Here is an 18,790-nt window from a genome sequence, read left to right as displayed (position 1 = left end):
TCTACGGAATGTTGGAAAATGACTGTCAATGCATCCGCTATTTCCAAGGCCACATCCTTAAGTACGCTACCCACTGCTCCCAAACGCTAGGGCCAACCCCCGCATCTCAGAGCACCTCCCTCTTTGAGGGCCTGGGATGCCCCAATTTTCACAAATTCTCCCCATTCCTCTCAAGCCCTACTACGCCTACATCCAGATAATATCTCCATTACTCTTGCAATCCAACTCTGTGGGCTAGAAATTAGCCAGCCTAACGCACGTTTTAACATGATATTTTTGCGAAAGAAGTGTTTTTTTGTCATTAAAAGAAAGCTAATAAAATTCCCCAAAGATTAAGAATGGCGGTTTCAAAATATCGGCAAAAGGTGAATCGCCATACGTAAAAAATAGGATCGCCTAAATTTGGCCGTTTGGAGAACCAGTACCCGGGTCAAAAAACTGTTATGTCTCAAATAAAGCAATGTGACTGAGTACTGTAGACTTGAGTAAGTGTGACCTTAGTCTCTTTATTCTGATTCCAGTGTGCTGGCACAGCATGGGAGGCCTGCTTATATGCAGTGCTCCCATGCTGGGATTCCTTGGAACTCCAACAGATGTGCCCTCTGGTGGTGGTAGAATGCTGGTTACAAGGTGTGTATACATAACAAAAACAACGCACGAGAAAAGCAAGCATTGGAGCCTCAGAAACATCAGTAAGTAGGAAGACCTGCAAAAAAGGTAAGTTGAAGCTTTTTAAAAACATTTTTTTTCAGCGATTGATTACTTAAGAGTATTGATAATGGTTTCTGATTTTTCATTTCTTTATTTTTAAATTTTTTTTGTGTGTTTTCTCCCCTGTATTTTTGGTGATATCAGCCTCATGGTAAAGTTAGCAAGGATGGCGTTTTCCAAGCAAAGCCGATTTTTATCGACAAGCATATTTTTGGGCCAAATTTACCCCGTTAAAAAATGGCAACATTTTAATTCTTTTTTTTAACAAAAATGATGTTAAAAAACAAATATTGACAGGCTGGCAAATTTCTAGCCCTATTTCTTTAACACTCCGGCACCGTGCTATCAACACTGCCACACACCTTAGCAGCATCATCATCTTTTACTCTCATACTGTGTGATCTCCACACTTCATCTTCCCATACCCCAAAACACATGACTTACTTCTCCCACACCTGTAAACAACCCTCCCAAATTCTTGCAAACCCCCCCCAAATATTCCAAAATCCCTACGCCTCTACAAAAATGCATACAAGAAATATAATAATACACTTATATCTCTTCTCTCCAACATAACCACCCTAATTCCCTCATTGTGGCTCTTTCCTCATCACATCAACTTATTTCTTGCTTACCAGCCACCATCATCAAGTTCTCTGAAACCTTTAACTTTCCTCCTCCAACCTGTAACTGCTCCCCACCACTTTATCACCCACTTGTTGCCACCCACCTCTCACATTTGCCATCTTCAACCTCTCTGCAACTCCATTCGTTTCCCCTCCTTTCTACCTAACATTTTACAACCCCTCAATAACTCAACCCAATTTCATCAATCTTTCCCTCTGTCCATTGCACATCCAATTGTGTACCAACGTGGCAAACTTCAACATGACCCCATCTCCTTTGAAAGCAAGTCTTCCACAGAAACAATAACCTGACTTGTTTACCTCATGGCTCACACACTGACATAAACAGCATACCCACCCCCCTCACACAAACTGACAAATGTAAGATTCCGTAAATATTGTTATACCTGTAATATCTTCAGTCAAACACAAACTTTTCAATGTACCATTTCATCTTATTTTTCAATAAATTTAATTAATTTCCTTTCAGTTTTTATCCAGTGGTCAGTTTTAACTGGCTGGGTCGGTGCCTGTTTTACACCCTGCCCGATTTCCCTTTCCATTGACCGGTGAAAGTAGTTAAAATTGATAATTTCTCTCTACCTTTTTTCCTACTTTACATTCTTTATTCTTAGCCTTTTTTTCTCAACATTTTTAAATATATAATACAACAACATACATTCTCCAGTGCACCATATAATCCTCCTGTCCTGATCCAACAACATCCTCCAATCTTCCATGACCAATGCCAGTACAAAATCTAAATGCATATTTTTAATCATGGAATTTTGTAATTATGTACAAATTAGTTTTTTTCAATTTTTTCAGTGAGCAACTAATATATAACTTATCGGGTCAGGCAGCATCAGTGGAGAGAAAGCAGAGTTAATGTTTCGGGTTGATAACTCTGTCAGATTTCAAGCATTTTCTGTTTTTATTCCAAATTCCAGCATCTGCAGTATTTTGTTTTTGTAATATATATCTTAACTAATCTCCTAATCAGGAGATCACTTAATATATATAATAAAGCAATTATAAGTGTTTATGGAACAAATATTTAAACTCCAGGACTGTCCTTTGAGCTTTGAACAAGTATGAACCAGCTACATGTGTCAGACATGGAGTTTAAATTGGATAACAAATGAAAGACTTGGTCATTAGGCTTTGGATCACCTGTGGCTTAGTCTAAGGAGGCCATGTTATATCCTGAAATCTATAATAAAGGCTTCTTTGATCCTAATGAATTGATTGCAGCTGCAGTTGATTATATTTTATAGTCAATTAATCAGTGAACAAAATGTTTCCTCTCCAATCACACAGAAATTCCTTATTTTGATCCCTATCTTTTTTTATCCCTCTCAAAATTCTTGCAGCACTTGACTTTAGTTAAAGGGGCCACATTGCTCTTGAAACTCTTCTCTGCTAGCTCCATGAAGTATGCTCATTCTGCTCCTGATGCTACAGATTGAGGCTGATACTCCAGTGCAGTACTGAGGGACTGCTGTGCTGCCGGAGGTGCCGTCTTTTGGATGAGACATTAACCCGAGGTCCCGTCTGCCCTCACAAGTGGGCATAAAAGATCCCATGGCATGATTTCGAAGAAGAGCAGGCGAGTTCTCCCTGGTATCCTGGCCAATATTTATCCCTCAACCAACATCACTAAAAAAAAAAAGATTATCTGGACATTTTCACATTGCTTTTTGTGAGACCTTGCTGTGCACAAATATACTGTCACGTTTCCAACATTACAACAGTGACTACATTTGAAAAGTATTTTATTGGCTGTAAAGCACTTTGGGACATTCTGAGGCTATGAAAGGCACTATATAAGTGCTTTGAGGTGCCTAATGTACATAGTCCATGTCTCTGAAGCTTATAGGAGGGCAGGTATCACTACTGCTCTGTAGACCATGAGCTTGGTGCTGGGTTTGAGATCCTGGGCTTCGAACACTCACTTCCTCAGGTGACCGATGACTGCATTGGCACACTGAAGGCAGTGTTGGACTTCATCATCGATGTCTGTCCTCGCGTATAGTAGGCTCCCAAGGTATAGGAAGTTGTCCAAGGACTTGTTGTGGATCTTGATAATCTAGGAGCAGTACTGTGCAGCAGGGGCAGGTTGGTAGAGAACCTTTGTCTTACGGATGCGTAATGTAAGGCCCAGACTCTCGTACGCTTCAGTGAAGGTTCAACGATGGTTTGGAGTTCGGCTTCTGAGTGTGCACAAACGTAAGCTTCGTCTGCATACTATAATTCAATGACGGACGTTGGAACAACCTTGGATCTGGAGCTATTTAAAGGTGAGATGAAGCATTGCAGTGAGGAAGATTGAGAAGGGCATTGGTACAATGACACCAGTCTGCACGTGTATTGGGTCTGTGGTGGATCTGTTGGTAAGAATCACAGCTTGCATGTCATCATGAAGCAAACGGAGGATGGTGCCAAGTTTTTGAGGACAGCCGAATTTGAGAAGGATGCTGCATAATCCCTCTCAGTCGAAGGCCTTTGTGAGGACACAAAGAAAGCCATGTACAGAGGTTGATGTTGCTCACTACATTTTCCTTGGATTTGTCGTGCGGTGAAGATCATGTCCATTGTGCCCCTTAGTGGACGGAATCCGCATTGCAACTGTGGGAGGAGCTCTTCACCCACTGGGAGGAGACGATTGAGGAGGATTCTTGCGATAATTTTCCCTGCAGCAGACACCACGGAAACTCCACTATAATTACCGCAATCAGACTTGTCACCTTTCTTGAAGATGGTCATGATTACAGCATCTCTGAAATCCCCTAGCATGCTCGCTCCTTCCAGATAAGGGAAATGAGGTCATGGATACACGCCAAGAGTACTTCTCCGCCATGCTTCAGTACTTCGGCGGGGATTCCATCTGCTTCTGAGGCCTTGTTGTTTTTCAGTTGACGGTTGGCCTTTTCAACCTCATGCCGGGGCTGGGATTGTACTGAGGTGGTGGTGGGTGGCATGCTGTGGGATGGGGTCAAGGACGCTCACGTCAAAGACAGAGTCATGGTTAAGGAGATCTTCGAAGTGCTCCTTCCAGTGGGCATGGACTGCCTTTCTATCCTTGATGAGCACCTCTCCGTTCTTAGCTTTCAGTGGAATAGGCCCTTGAGTGCTTGGACCGTAGGTGGTCTTGACTGCTAAAAAAAATCCACGCACATCATGGTTGTCGGCTAGTTGATGGATCTCCTGTGCTTTTTCCACTCACCATCTGTTCGTTAGGTCCCGAGTTTTTTGTTGCACCTCGGCCTTCAGTTGTCTGTAGATCTGCTTTCTTTCAGTCAAGTTGTGATGTTGTTTCCAGTTCAAGAATGCCTTGAGTTTGCGATTTATTAGCTCCTGGAATTCCTGGTCGTTCTCATCGAACCAGTCGATGTTTTCTGGTAGAATAACCAAGAGTCTCTTCACAGGTGGATTTGAGGGCATACCATGCGCTACAGACACTCTGTGGCTCCGATTCATTGGAAGTCGTCAGGTTGATTGTAAGGCGTTGGCTGAATAGGTCTTTCTCCACAGGGTCTTTGAGTGCTTCAGTGTTGAGTTTTCTGCGGCAACATTTCTGTTGCCCCCGCCGTTTCGAGGCTACACTGGTGGTCAGTCCAGCAGTCGTTAACCCCTGTCATGTCGCGAGTGACCTGGATACCCTTGCGGTCCCTCCATCGGACAATGACGTAATCTAGCAGATACCAGTGCCTGGAACAAGGGTGTTGCCATGAGGCCTTGTACTTGTCTTTCTGACAAAACAAGGTGTTGGTTATGACAAGACCATGTTCTAAACATTTCGTCAGGAGGAGGATATCATTGGATTGGTTTTCCCTACCCCTTCCCTGCCAATCACATCTCTCCAGAGGTCTGTGCCCTTTCCAACTCTGGCATTAAGGTTGCCAAGGAGAATCAGCTTGTCATCCGTTGGGACTTGGGACAGGGACTGTTCAAGGCTGGAGTAGAATTCATCTTTGGCCTTGTCCATAGCTTCCAGGTTTGGGGCATATGCACTGATGACCGCAGCAGACTGGTTCCGGGTTAGAGTGAGCCGAAGGGTCATGAGGTATTCGTTTATCCAGTAAGTGTTCTACAAAATGATCCTCCAGACTTTTAATGTAACACAGCCTCATTTAGGAGGTCTGCCAGCACAATTATCACCCTTGGACTGATTTTACAAGGGGCTTTATGAAATCAATAAAAGAACTCCTTTGTGTTTTTGTACAGGTTTGTCCACATTCTAGTATGTCACAACCACTTAGCAGTGTGTCCAATACGGATGTGCAGAGTGTATTAAGTGCTACCAAATACTTTCTGTGAAGTACTGACCACATTTTACTTTGCAGTGTTCTTATGCTATAAGTCTTTCCAAAAATAGTGAAAATTTACAATGATCCTGTTCACTTGTGTGCACGGGTGCTCTTGCACGCTCTTTTTCTTTCTCTTTGTTTGCTGACAAAAAAAAGAGAAAGAGAGAACAATGAAGGGCAAGAAACAGAGAGAAACACCCACTGGCAGACAGGCAAAGAGAGCTCGAGAGACACACAGGAAAAGAGAGACAGCGTGAGGCACACAGACAGATAAATCGAGAGAGCAGCAGGTGCACCTCCACCCAAGAGCTTGAGCAACAGCAACAACCATTTAAGCGGGAGATTTGACCCATAAGCATGACCCATAATGTGCTAGCTCCCTCTTCTCCCCAACACACACACACATATACTTGGGAGTGCCTGCCTGCTGCACAATGCGTGCTATTCTGTGGTGCAAAAAAAAGTGCTATCATGGGAACTTCACAGGAAGCTGCGATCTGAGAAACCGAAAATCCAACTGCTGTTAACGATTTCAATTTATCACTGGGTGCAGCCAACTACACTGACGTCACAGTGCTTCAGTACAGCAGAACAGGGAGCGGCCTAAAGTATGCATTGTGGGAGATGCAGTTTTGAAGTGTTGCTTTTTCAAGGATCTTTTAGTGGGAGGCAAACAATGATTCATGTTGGCTACATTATACAAGCATTTACATTGACCCACCTCGTGATTGGAATAGCACAGGAAAGCTGGAGGCAGGGGGACGGTGTTCGACAAAATGATCCTCCAGACTTTTAATGTAACTCAGTCTCATTTAGGAGGTCAAATTTATGAGAGTGTGAGTTGGAAACAGGAAGGGTCTCCCTAATTCTTTAATAACACCAGTAAGCTCAGGGGGTCACAAGCTTTCAAGCTATTAGTCCCACTCGACATGATGTAATTCAGCACAGGCTGGGGTTGTTTAGCTTTGTGGCTATGAATGCACACATTTGTTCTTTCATTGAGACCCTCAGACAGAGAAAAACAGTATATCAGGAGAATTTAAAAGGAGCCCTGTGTTTGGTAAGTGGGACGTAAGCCCAGTCACATTGCCAAGAAGTCTTCTGCAAGCAAAAAAGCCCTCAGTTGTTGTGATTCGGAGGGAGAATTTCTGGAAGTACACACTTCCAGACTGGAAAATCATTGGCAACTGCTGACTTGCTGACTGGAGCAATGGAGCCAGTACTTAGATGTGGTCTTTGCTTTGCCACAGTCAGCTTGCACTGGAATGAAATGAGGAGATCCAGAGTTTGTTCGAATATTTCATCATTAAAGGATGTTGGAAAAGCCTTGACTATTTATGAACGCAGCAAATGGATCTTCCCAAATTGTAAATCCACATGCGACAGGATTTAAAACAGAAGTGTGCCTTATCTGTTTCAAATGTCTTTTGCAGTGTAAATTTAATGGGGTTCACATGTCTTTTCATCATCTTAAGATCTTTCATTTGAATCAAGTATGAACTGGGTTGAAAGTCTTTCTCTCCACTGGCTGCAAAATTCTATTTTTGGACAGTCTTAATCAAGTGTTCACGTGTTCACAACTGAGTACAAATTGGTATGGTCACTCTAAGAGCTCACAACGATTACTGCTATGTGATAGGAACTGTTATGTATGTAAACCTGTAATTACCATGTCTAACCACCAGAGGACTTATCCTTTGGAGTCCCAAGGGATCCCACAATCCCTTGGGAGCACCTGTATATAAAGAAGCCTCACAGGCTGGAGAGGCACTCTGAGATCTGTAATAAAGGACTACGGTCACACTTACTTTGAGCTTGCAGTATATAGTCTGACTCTTTATCCAAGACATAACAACTGGCGATGAGATACAGATGATGAACCCCAATGCAACAATGCAGAGAACTGTGGGCATCCTGGAGAAATTTTTGGAGGGAGATGATTGGAAAACCTTCGTGGAGCGACTTGACCAATACTTCGTGGCTATTGTGACAAATGAAACTAATTTTTATTTACAGAAAACACTATAGTGTGCTGTAAAGAAGCACTAAAGGACATCATGATCCACAGCAAACAATAATTGAAACCAGTCCCCTTGAAATGTTATCATCCACATGCACGGGTAACTATTTATATTACTTTATCATAGATCAAGGACAGAATCTCTGGCCAGCATCACACAATTCTTTATTGGCTCATCCAACTGCAACTATTCACAGTAGTTCACATTCGAGCAAAGTCACCATCTCTGGTCACTAGCACACACATCCTAACAGGTCTTTCTGAGTGCTTTCCTACCCCTTCCCTTCTCCCCCCTCCCAGGCCTACTGCTCCTCCTCACTGGGATCTCAGTACCTGCAGCAAGGCTGATAGAAGGTCGCTGTGTTGGTGCCGCTGCCACAGCTGATGGCCTAGCAGGACATTCTCCACCAGCTCAGGCCCTGGAAAAGCCAGCTGTGGACTGCATCACCTCAGCATGGGTGGTAGTTCTGTGGTGGATGGGTTGCAGAAAGCAGCAGGGGCAAAGGTGGAATGATGTTGTTCTGAGAGAGGACATCACCTTCCAGCAGGCCTAACATATTGCTACTCCCCCGGGGAAGAACCTCACTATCTGGAGCTATCTGGCTGAGCACAGATTGCTGCCGTGCTTTGCCAACGTTAGTTCCCCATGCAACTGATGGGGTCCCAGGCACGATGGCAGCAGTCAGTGCCTGCATGGATTCAAGTTGGCTCTGCATCATAGCAGACTGCACCTGCAGCAACACCACAGAGCTGATAGATGCCAATACGCACTGATGGCATAACAGTCTGCAGGTCTACCATGGCGTTGGCCTGGTGCTCAATGGCTACTGCCACATCAGCCATAGCCCGTGCCACCATGTCTGGGAGCCCATGGTCACTTGAAGCATCCAACATCCATTGGTATCCACCAAGGTTGGGCTCCATGGGCTGCTGAGTCACAAATGCAATCGTTGAGGCAGCATCCACCACACTCAAAGCAAGTGCATCGACACTCTCGGGCACCCTTTACAAAACACCCAATAGATTGCTGTGCATCAGCAATGATGGTCTTGCAAGATCCTCTAAGTCGGCTTCATCATCAGAGTGCTGCTAAGCATCACTCAGTTGCACACGTATTCTCCGGGGAGCTGGCCCCCTGATCTCCTCTTCCCCATGGTGTTGCTGCAGGCCACTGGGTCCCGGAGCATCACCCACCTCCATCTCCCCGACCATGCTTTCCGAAAAAATGCTGCTGGCTGCACACTCTAAGGAGGCTGGATCCTCTGTCACGTCCAGAGGGGTGTCCTCCACCTCCTCGTCCTCTCCACCATCACAAGCAGTGGAAGGCTGACGTGTAAGCCCCTGGCCATCTGAGTCATCATCTGAAAGCACAAAGCCAGAGAAGAGAGCTTACCTGCAGAGAATGGGGCCAGAAGCGGCAAACACATTCGAGAATGGTAGTCTCATGGAAAGAGCTGAAGGATTGTGGTGTCAGGCCTAAGTATCCTGCCGGATGCTCCTAAGTATCCTGCCGATGCTGCAAAGGAACTCAACAAAGCGTTATTGTTCCCAGGGGGGTCGGCCTCACCCACCGCCATGGCACCAACCTGAATGCCCATCGGGGCCAAGACACGTTCCTCCAATGGAGTCAAGTCCTGGAGTTCAGAGTCCCCTCCTGAAGTCTGCATCTGCTCCCTGCGGTTGTGGACAAGCTTGTCCTTTGAAATTAAGGAGAATATTTAAGTTAGAGCCTTTCTATCAGTGTGTCCCAAGTGCTTTACATAGTTTAGTAAATGTTGCTGTATGAGAGTCTTCATAGTTCGATGTAACTTCCATTCACTGTGTGGACTTGCTGTGGCAATGCTTGAATTAGGGGTCCAGGACCTAACAGTAATGGGGAGGCTACCGTCTTCGAGGCGCATATGAAGACTGAGGAGTTAATAACATAAGGGATGGGTCTGCAAAACCAAGTAGCAGAGTTAACAGTGCATGCAGGTCCTTGCAGTGGGTGAAGCTTCAAATGGGAACCTTGCATCTGACCTCAGCCATGCAGAGCATGGATGCCGAAACACTACATTGAGCAGAGAGTGCACATTGAGCTCAGAGCTTAGCATAGGGACGGTTCAGATTTACTCACCCTCACCATCTACTTTTGTCGGCATTCAGTGGCTGCCCTGGCCATTGTGCCAATCGCAGAAACTTGTTGTGAGATTTCCCTCCATAGGCCTCTCAGTTGTTACCCATCGCCTCTCCAGGGCCTCAAGGAGTGCATCCAGGGTGGCATCCGAGAACCAATGGGCATGCTGATGTGCCACTGCTGCTAGGTCTGCCAAGTTCACATTAACTATATGACAGGAATTTCGATCCCAATGTTGATGATTGAGGGCCTGTGTTGACTTTGGGGAAGTCATCGAGAACCGTTTTGGGGTGACGATTGGGTTTCCTTTGCTGTCTTTAGAGAAGAAACATAGGTCTGGATTATAATCTCTGCCACCTTGATGAATGGAACATACCTCGATGATTGGCGTCAAAAAGGAGGAATTTATTCTCTAGTGAAACCCATTGTACAATTGCCTTTCCATTATAGTTGGCGTCTGCATAGCCCCACATTGTGCGGTGGCTATTAAAGTCTCCAAGATGGATGGATGGATGTTGACTAGGAGGGAGAGGTGGGCCAGTGGTGGTTTGTAGACATTGGAGATTGTTAGCTCTCCTATGCATATTGCTGTAGTGAAAACTCCGGCAATATTAGTATGCTCAAGTTCAATCTTCAGCCTTCAATGCCTTGTTGAACATAACACGCCAGGCCATATTTGGGATGGTTACTGAATGTGATTAGGTCAAAACCGGTGATCCGTCCTCTTGTGTCAAACTGGTGGATGTGTTCAATGTGTGTTTCTTTAAGCACCAGAACATCGACGCTGTTTTCCTTGAGTAACCTTGCGAGGTATTTTGAACGAGAGATGCCTTCGATGTTGAGTTGGCATATTGGGATGGCTGGGCCTACATGTAGTTTTCTTTGGAGAGGGCCGTTCGATTTGCTTGGTTTGCTACTGTTACCGGGAGGTCGATTTAACAAGTTCGATGTCATTTGAGACGACATGAGGGATCTAAGATCTAAGATCACGTAACAGAGTGGGCTGCGAGAAAGCTGTCATCCATCCCTTCCTCTTCTCTGAGGTCCTGGCAACTGGTTAAATTCCACCTATTTGTCGAGAGACTAAAATAATTGCCCTCCTGAAGCAGGGGAAGAATGCATGTGAAGCCTCCAGCTACCACCCATCTCCTTACTGTGTACTTGTTACAAATGCTGGAGAGGCTACTACTCCACAGACCAGTCCCCATCATCGAGCCGACCATCCCTAAGGAGCAAGCGGGCTTCGGGAGCAGCTGTAACTGCTGCAACCAAGTGGTAGCTTTAACAACGCACATTAAAGCAGGCTTCCAGCACCAGCTTAAGATGGCCGTAGCACTTGTGGACCTGACGGCGGCATATGACACAGTATGGAAGCATGGATTGCTTTTCAAACTTTCCACCATTTTATCCTGCAGAGCAATGATCCATCTTCTCAACTCCATGCTTAGCAACCGACATATCTGTGTGTACTCTGGCACCCAGAAGAGCAGATGCAGGACTTTGAACAACAAACTCCCACACGGTTCTGTCCTGGCACCCATGTTATTCAACGTTTACACCGTTGATCTGCCTGAAACTGAGTCCCACAAGTTTGTATACGCTAATGACATTGCCTTGGCCACGCAAACACGAATCTGTCCATCACCGAGGAGACCCTGATCAGTGATTTACAGATGATGGAGGCCTACTTCCGCCAATGGCAACTCCGGCCAAACCCACAAAAGACTGTCACCTCGACATTCCACCTCAACACCTATCAAGCAAACCAAGCTTTGAAAGTCTCCTTTTGTGGTACAGAGGTAAACCTATTTAGGAGTCATACTCGATTGCACCCTGTCATATAGACAACAGCTCCAGAACCTTGGGAAGAAACTAAAGAATAGGGTCAACTTGATCCAGAAACTCGCCGGATCAGTCCATGCGCATGGTGCTGAGAAGCAGGACCTCAGGCTCCGACTCTCTCCCCCTGGTCAGCCTGGGCCCGAGGCGGCGGTCGGAGGGGGGGGGCGGCAATGATGAGAGAGAGGCTGGGTGGAGGAGAGAGAGAGAGAGAGAGAGAGAGGCTGGTGAAGAGAGAGAGAGAGAGAGACTGGGGGGAGAGAGGGAGAGACTGGGGGAGAGAGAGAGAGGCTGGGGGGAGGGGGAATTGGAGGGGGGTGGATCGGAGGGGAGAGGGAGAACTCAGGGAAGATGGATCATGTTCTTTCAATCCCGCACAAGGGACATTGTTGGAGTGGATGATATTCAGAAGTCACGACACTGTCACTATTCACTTCATACCCAATAAACCTGTTAACAATCCATACACAATGCCCCATCTATGATGGGGGGGAGAGGTGCGGGACGGGGCGGAGGAGGATGCATTTGCATTGGGGTAAGGCACTTCGGCTGGGGGAAGGATGCACTTGGACTGGGGTAAGGCACTTTGGCTGGGGGAGGACTTGGACTGGGGTAAAGCACTTTGCCCTTGCTGTCTTCTGGGGAGCTCTATCCTCTGTCGCTTCAGGAAGTCAAAGTGGATCGAGATACAATTTGCAAAGTCAGTGAGACCTTAGGATGGGCGGTTCCAGTGACACATTCCTGTGAAACATCAGGGTGTGGCTTATCCTCCAAGGGAACCAATCAGAAACAAAGGGTGGAGCATGGCGGCCATTTTGGCAGTACAAATAAACGCATCCTAAATTGATTAACAGTTAAACCATCAAGAAGGCTATTATATCAGGTCTAGAGATTTGGTAAGGTTCACTTCAATATACATTCTGGGCATCATGTGATATGCCTCACATTGAGGGGGAGGGTACTTTAAGGATGGCTGTGAGGTTTTTGAACATGTGACAGGTGACAAAGTACAGGTAGCAGCCTTCTTGTAGTGAGAGCTCACAGGATGGTCGGAAGTCCAACCCCAGCAGAGGCCAAACTTGATCACCTTGGGTCTGCAGGACCCCAGGTTGTATGTGTCTATTGTATAACCATGAATTTATTGTACTATTGGTGTCTGAGTAATAAACTTGCATTTGGACAATATACTCGAGCCTGAATCACGAGGAATCATTTCATTGATTTTAAGAGATTTCCTTACAGAGGCTTTACCTGGAGATACTCCTCCGACCCCAAATTCCGACCCAATATCTTTTAATATTCCTCCAGCAGACAATCAGGATTTGTTTCTAGGATTAATTTTATTTGTAAACTCATTGTATGAATAAAATATTTTGGATAATTATTAAATAGTATTCTCATTCCATTATGGAGACTTTCATGAACTGACATCTTCCTTAAATAGTCTATTTCACAATTATCTATTGGGTCTTCTCAATGATGTGATTAAAAATCAATCACAGCACAGATAAAGTGTCATATAGTTAATGTTAAATTGCGCCACACAAGTGCTAGGCAATGACCATCTCCAATAAGAGAGAGCCTAACTACTTCTCCTTGACATTCAATAGCATTACCATCACCGAATCCCCCACCATCAATATCCTGGGGGCCACCATTGACCAGAAATTCAACTTGACCAGCCACATAAATGCAATGGCTGCTAGAGCAGGTCAAAGGCTGTGTATTGTGTGGTGAATGGCTCACTTCCTAACTAATGTTTCCTTTCATTTATTTTGGGTGCACGGCCCCTTTAACGGGCTCGGTGGCCAACTCAAATTTCTGCACATGTGCGTCTGTTTCCTTTGAAAGCCGGTGATTCAGCTGCACGGAGCCTCCAGACCATTGAGTGGCTGGCAACTTAACGGGCACATTGCTCCTGGCTTACCTCTGCCTCTGTACCTACAAGGCACAAGTCAGGAGTGTGATGGAATGCGCTACATTTGTATGGATGAGTGCAGCTCCAACAACATTCAAGAAGCTTGGTACCATCCAGAACAAAGCAATCTGCTTGATTGGCACTTCATCCACTAGCACAAATATCCACCTGCTCCACCATCGGTTTAATGTGGCTACAGTGTTTACTATCCACAGGATGCACAGTAACAACTTACTCTGGCTTCATCGACAGCACCTCCCAATCCCACGGCATCCACCAGCTAGAAGGACAAGGGCAGTGGGTATATTGAAGCACCATCACCCTCCAAGTTCCTCTCAACGCTACACACCATCCTGACCTGGACATATATCGATGTTTCTTCATCGTCACTGAGTCAAAATTCTGGAAATCCCTCCCTAACAGCACAGTGGGAGTACCTTCACCACACTGACTGCATCACTTCAAGAAGAAGGCCCAGCACTACCTTCTCAAGGGCAACTAGGGATGGGCAATAAACAGCAGTTTTTCCAGCGATGCCCATATCCCGAGAATGAATTAAAACAATCACATGTATAAATGACAAATAATATTGTGGCAGCTGCCATAATCTGGAGTTTGCTTGAATGATCCCTCACACAGTGAAATTTTGTTTCCCACAAAATAGCACAGTATTCAGTGGTTTGTTAAGTTAGGAGCTTCATTACATTAGGACTTTCAATATATTAGGAGTTGTTTTATATTGAGTTTATTTTCCCAGATAATGATTAAGCTTATCTGTAAATTATTTTTCCTGTATTTATGATTTTTCTGTATGTCTGCGTGAATGACAAGGCACTGGGACAGATATGAAAGACGACTGTTAGGATGTTTTGATTTAATCCGTTAATGTAGGAAAACCACTACACAGGGAACTGTTTTATTTATGTAACAACTTGCTTTGGTTTTCTCCACCTGTCTTATTTCCTGTTCCTTGGCTTTAATTTTCCTTATCATCCTGCTGGGAATTTTTATTGAGCTGATTGTTTCTTTTCTCACCTCATTACTATTCTATATAGGGCTAGACTTTCAACTATGATCGTTATCACCCAAAAATGGGCGATATTTCCGGCCTTAGTGCTTTTTTTATTTTTCAGGATTGCTGGAAAATCGTCCATTTTAAAAACCGTTAGTTTCACCTTTTTAATTTGGGTGATAGCCTTAGCGATGTGAAATGGTCGATAGCGATGTATTCAGTCGTGCAAGACTGGTGTCCATAGCAATGGCCGTCCTGCGCATGCGTGTTTTTTTTCAGGCAAAGCACTTTTCCCGCAATTCGGGAGGTCAGGGATCATCTGCGCATGCTCAGAAGGCAAAGTGAGGGAGAGAGAGAAGGAAGGTTTTTGAGGAGACATTTTTTTGAAGGAGTTGAGAAGCATATAAGATGGAGATGGACCACGAGGAGTCGGGAGAGAGTGTGGAGGAGGTTGCAGGGAGAAGGAGGGCGAAAGCCTTCACCGAAGAAGCAAGCGAGGCTTTAGTACACAAAGTGGAGACTCGATGGGGCTAATTAACCGGAGGTGGGCGTGGGAAACCTCCCCCCCTAGATTTACCAAAGAATATGGGCCGATAACTCCGCTGTTGTGTCAGCTGTGGCCCACGATAGGCAAGAGGCAGACCAGTGCCGCAAGCGCTGGAACAGTCTTGTTTCATTGGTAAGAGTAAGTATTAAATTATTAAATTTATAATTGTAATGATGCACTGACTCATTAATTAGAATGTAAATCTGTCGGATTGTAATTAAGCTGGGTAATCTTGGGTAGCTTCCCTGTTAAGATTTGGATTGGGGTCGGAACCTGCGCCCTTTAAGTCTAATGTTGCTGCAATGCCTTAAACTTAATCGACAGTATTAATTATTATTTAAAGGCTTTGATCGAAAATTGGGGCCAAAGGAATGATGGGAAACAGGCAGACCGCAAACACTCAGTATTTCTACCACTTTAGTTTAGAAGGAGAATTATTAAATTATATCGCTGCTTGTGTGCTGTGAGCAACTCTTTCACTTGGGCACTGTCTCCTTTTTGGTTAGGTTGGTGGATAGGGGCACGACTGAGCACTGAGGGATCCGGTCAGCTTTGCCCAGACTGTGTGAGTCTCTCCGGCTGCTGTCACTCACACAGTGACCCAGCCTGGATTGGGGAAGAACTGCCCTGGCTCACAGTCTGTCTTGGGACACTTTGGGACATTAGCTCCGGCCTACACAGAGGTTTCTGAGCACAGCCCAGGGACACGGTGCCCCCTCCCATTATGGTCCCGTCATTGCCGAGCTCAACAGCGGTCCTGATTTCTCCCCCTCGGGGACCTCTATCGATTCCAATAAACCTCCTCCCTCCCCTCAGACGCCGAATGGCACTGTCCAGGGATGGGACCTTTCCTGGAGATTGAACGCGAGATGTTTGGTGTCAAGCATTAGTTCCTAAATACGATCTTATTAAATATTTTCTCTGAACGTAGATGTTATAACCATGCATCCATTGTGGATACAAACCATATTAGCATATAACGTTAGTGATGAATAGCATTTGGGGTGATTAATTGTGGATTACAACATCTGTTGTGTTTCTATAATAGTACCTATTGAATTAGCTTATGTCACATTTGCAGAGGAAAAAAGGAAGATATCTAAGAATCAGGCAGAGCGGAGGCAGACCAGAGGAGGGCCTACTGATCTACACCCTCGGACTGATCTGGAGAAGCGTGCCGCAGCTTGGTGGACAGGCATAATCGTTCTGCCACCCATGGTGTTGCAGATCCCATTGTTGCGCCATGTGAGTAATGTGTAAAGCAGTGGTAAACCAGTGGTAATTTAAAGTAATTTATATGAATTATGTAATGTTATGCATGCAGCTTCTGTACTCTTCTGTACTCTCATGTTAATTATATGTAACATCTCTCTTCACATTTATTGCTGTAGTGTTGCTCCGCGTCCCCACGGGCGACAAATTGATCCTCCTGGGTGACTTTAATGCCAAGGTCGGCAAAGGCACAGCCCTCTGGGGAGGCGTGATTGGCAGAGAGGGGTAGGGAAAGCCAACTCCAGTGGTACCCTACTCCTGACAAAATGTCTAGAACACGAACTCCTCATCACCAACACCCTGTTCCACCAGAGGGACAAATACAAGGTATCGTGACAATACTCTCACTCCAACCAATGGCACCTGCTCGACTATGTCATCGTCCGAGCCAGGGATCGCAAGGATGTGCGCATCACCTGCGCCATGACAGGAGCTGACGACTGCTGGACAGACCATCGCCTAATACAATCCATCATCGATATTAACATAGCCCCAAAGCAGAGGGGACAGCAGAAGCAGTGCCGCAAAAAAGTCAATGCGAGGGCACTTAAAGACACAGCTAAGAGAGTCCTATACAGACAGCGCCTCACAGCTAATCTGGTGTGCCTTGATGACCCTGAGATGCTGAATGCCCACAGCACTTGGTCTGCCCTTCAGGCCTCTACAACCAATGCCTGTGAAGAGACACTTGGTTACTCAACCAGAAAACACCAGGACTAGTTTGATGAAAATGATCAGGAGATCCAAGAGCTAATAGATCATAAGCGCAGAGCATTTCTGAGCCTCAAGCAACAACTCAACTCAGGAGCTGCAAAGCAACGTTACAGGCTCAAGGCTGAGGTCCAACAAAAAACCAGGGACCTAAAGAACAGGTGGTGGATGGAGAAAGCACAGGAGATACAACAACTGGCTGACAGCCACAACATGCGAGGATTCTTCATCGCAGTCAAGGCCACCTACGGTCCAAACTCCCAAGGTCCAACCCACTCCTGGTCAAGAATGGGGAAACACTCCAAGGGCACCGAGGCTCTCAGGGCCTGCTGGAAGGAGCACTATGAAGATCTCCTCAATTGAGACTCTGCCTTTGACTCGAGTGTTCTCGACTCCATCCCGCAGCATGCGACCCACCATCAACTCAGTGAAACGAGGTAGGCAAAGCCATAAAACAGCTCAAGAATAACAAGGCTACGGGTGCGGATGGAATTCCAGCTGAGGCGCTCAAGTATGGTGGAGAGGTGCTGTTGGCGTGGATACATGACCTCATCTCTCTCATTTGGAGGGAGGAGAGCATGCCGGGAGATCTCAGAGATGCAGTGATCGTGACCATCTTTAAAAAGGGGGACAAGTCCGATTGCGGCAACTACAGGGGAATCTCCCTGCTTTCAGCCACTGGGAAAGTTGTCGTTAGAGTTCTCCTCAATCGTCTTCTCCCTGTGGCCGAGGAGCTCCTCCCGGAGTCACAGTGCGGATTTCGTCGCCTAAGGGGCACAACGGACATGATCTTTGCAACGCGACAGCTGCAGGAAGAATGCAGGGAACAGCACCAGCCCTTATACATGGCCTTTTTCGATCTTACAAAGGCCTTTGACACTGTGAACCGTGAGGGCTTATGGACTGTACTCCTCCATTTTGGATGCCCCCAAAAATTTGTCATCATCCTTCGCCTGCTCCATGACGACATGCAAGCTGTGATCCTTACCAACGGATCCAATACAGACCCAATCCACGTGCGGACCGGGGTCAAACAGGGCTGCGTCATCTCTCCAACCCTCTTCTCAATCTTCCTCGCTGCCATGCTCCACCTCACAGTCAACAAGCTCCCTGCTGGAGTGGAACTAAACTACAGAACCAGTGGGAAGCTGTTTAACCTTCGCCGCCTCCAGGCCAGGACCAAGATCACCCCAACCTCTGTTGTTGAGCTACAGTACGCGGACGGCGTTTGCGTCTGCGCACATTCTGAGGCTGAACTCCAGGACATAGTCGATGTATTCACTGAGGCAAATGAAAGCATGGGCCTTACGCTTAACATCTATAAGACAAATGTCCTCCACCAGCCTATCCTCTCCGCACAGCACTGCTTCTCAGTCATCAAGATTTACGGCGCGGCCCTCGACAACGTGGACCACTTCCCATACCTCCGGAGCCTCTTATCAACAAAGGCAGGCATTGATGTGGAGATTCAACATCGCCTCCAGTGCACCAGTGCAGCCTTTGGCCGCCTGAGGAAAAGAGTGTTCAAAGACCAGGCCCTCAAATCTACCACCAAGCTCATGGTCTACAGGGCTGTAGTATGGATCAGAGGAATGGACGATGTACAGAAGATAGCTCAAGCCGCTGGAGATATATCACCAACGATGTCTCCGCAAGATCCTGCAAATCCCCTGGGAGGACATTAGCGTCCTCGCGCAGGCCAACATCC

The 18,790-nt window shown here is 46.0% G+C and overlaps 1 long non-coding RNA gene across 1 annotated transcript in view; it reads right to left on the bottom strand.

The window, feature by feature from the left end:
* Window positions 1-18,790, bottom strand: part of LOC139268501 (uncharacterized) — a 72,873-nt gene that overhangs the window by 10,611 nt on the left and 43,472 nt on the right. Inside the window, exon 2 of the long non-coding RNA XR_011594039.1 lies at window positions 9,254-9,364. This is a non-coding gene — a long non-coding RNA (uncharacterized lncRNA). The remainder of the gene's footprint in view (window positions 1-9,253; window positions 9,365-18,790) is intronic.

This window comes from Pristiophorus japonicus, chromosome 8 (genome assembly GCF_044704955.1).
Source record: "Pristiophorus japonicus isolate sPriJap1 chromosome 8, sPriJap1.hap1, whole genome shotgun sequence".
Taxonomy (NCBI): Eukaryota; Metazoa; Chordata; class Chondrichthyes; family Pristiophoridae; genus Pristiophorus; species Pristiophorus japonicus.
Note: the sequence above shows the minus strand (reverse complement) of the source record. Positions and strands in the feature narration are given on the sequence as shown.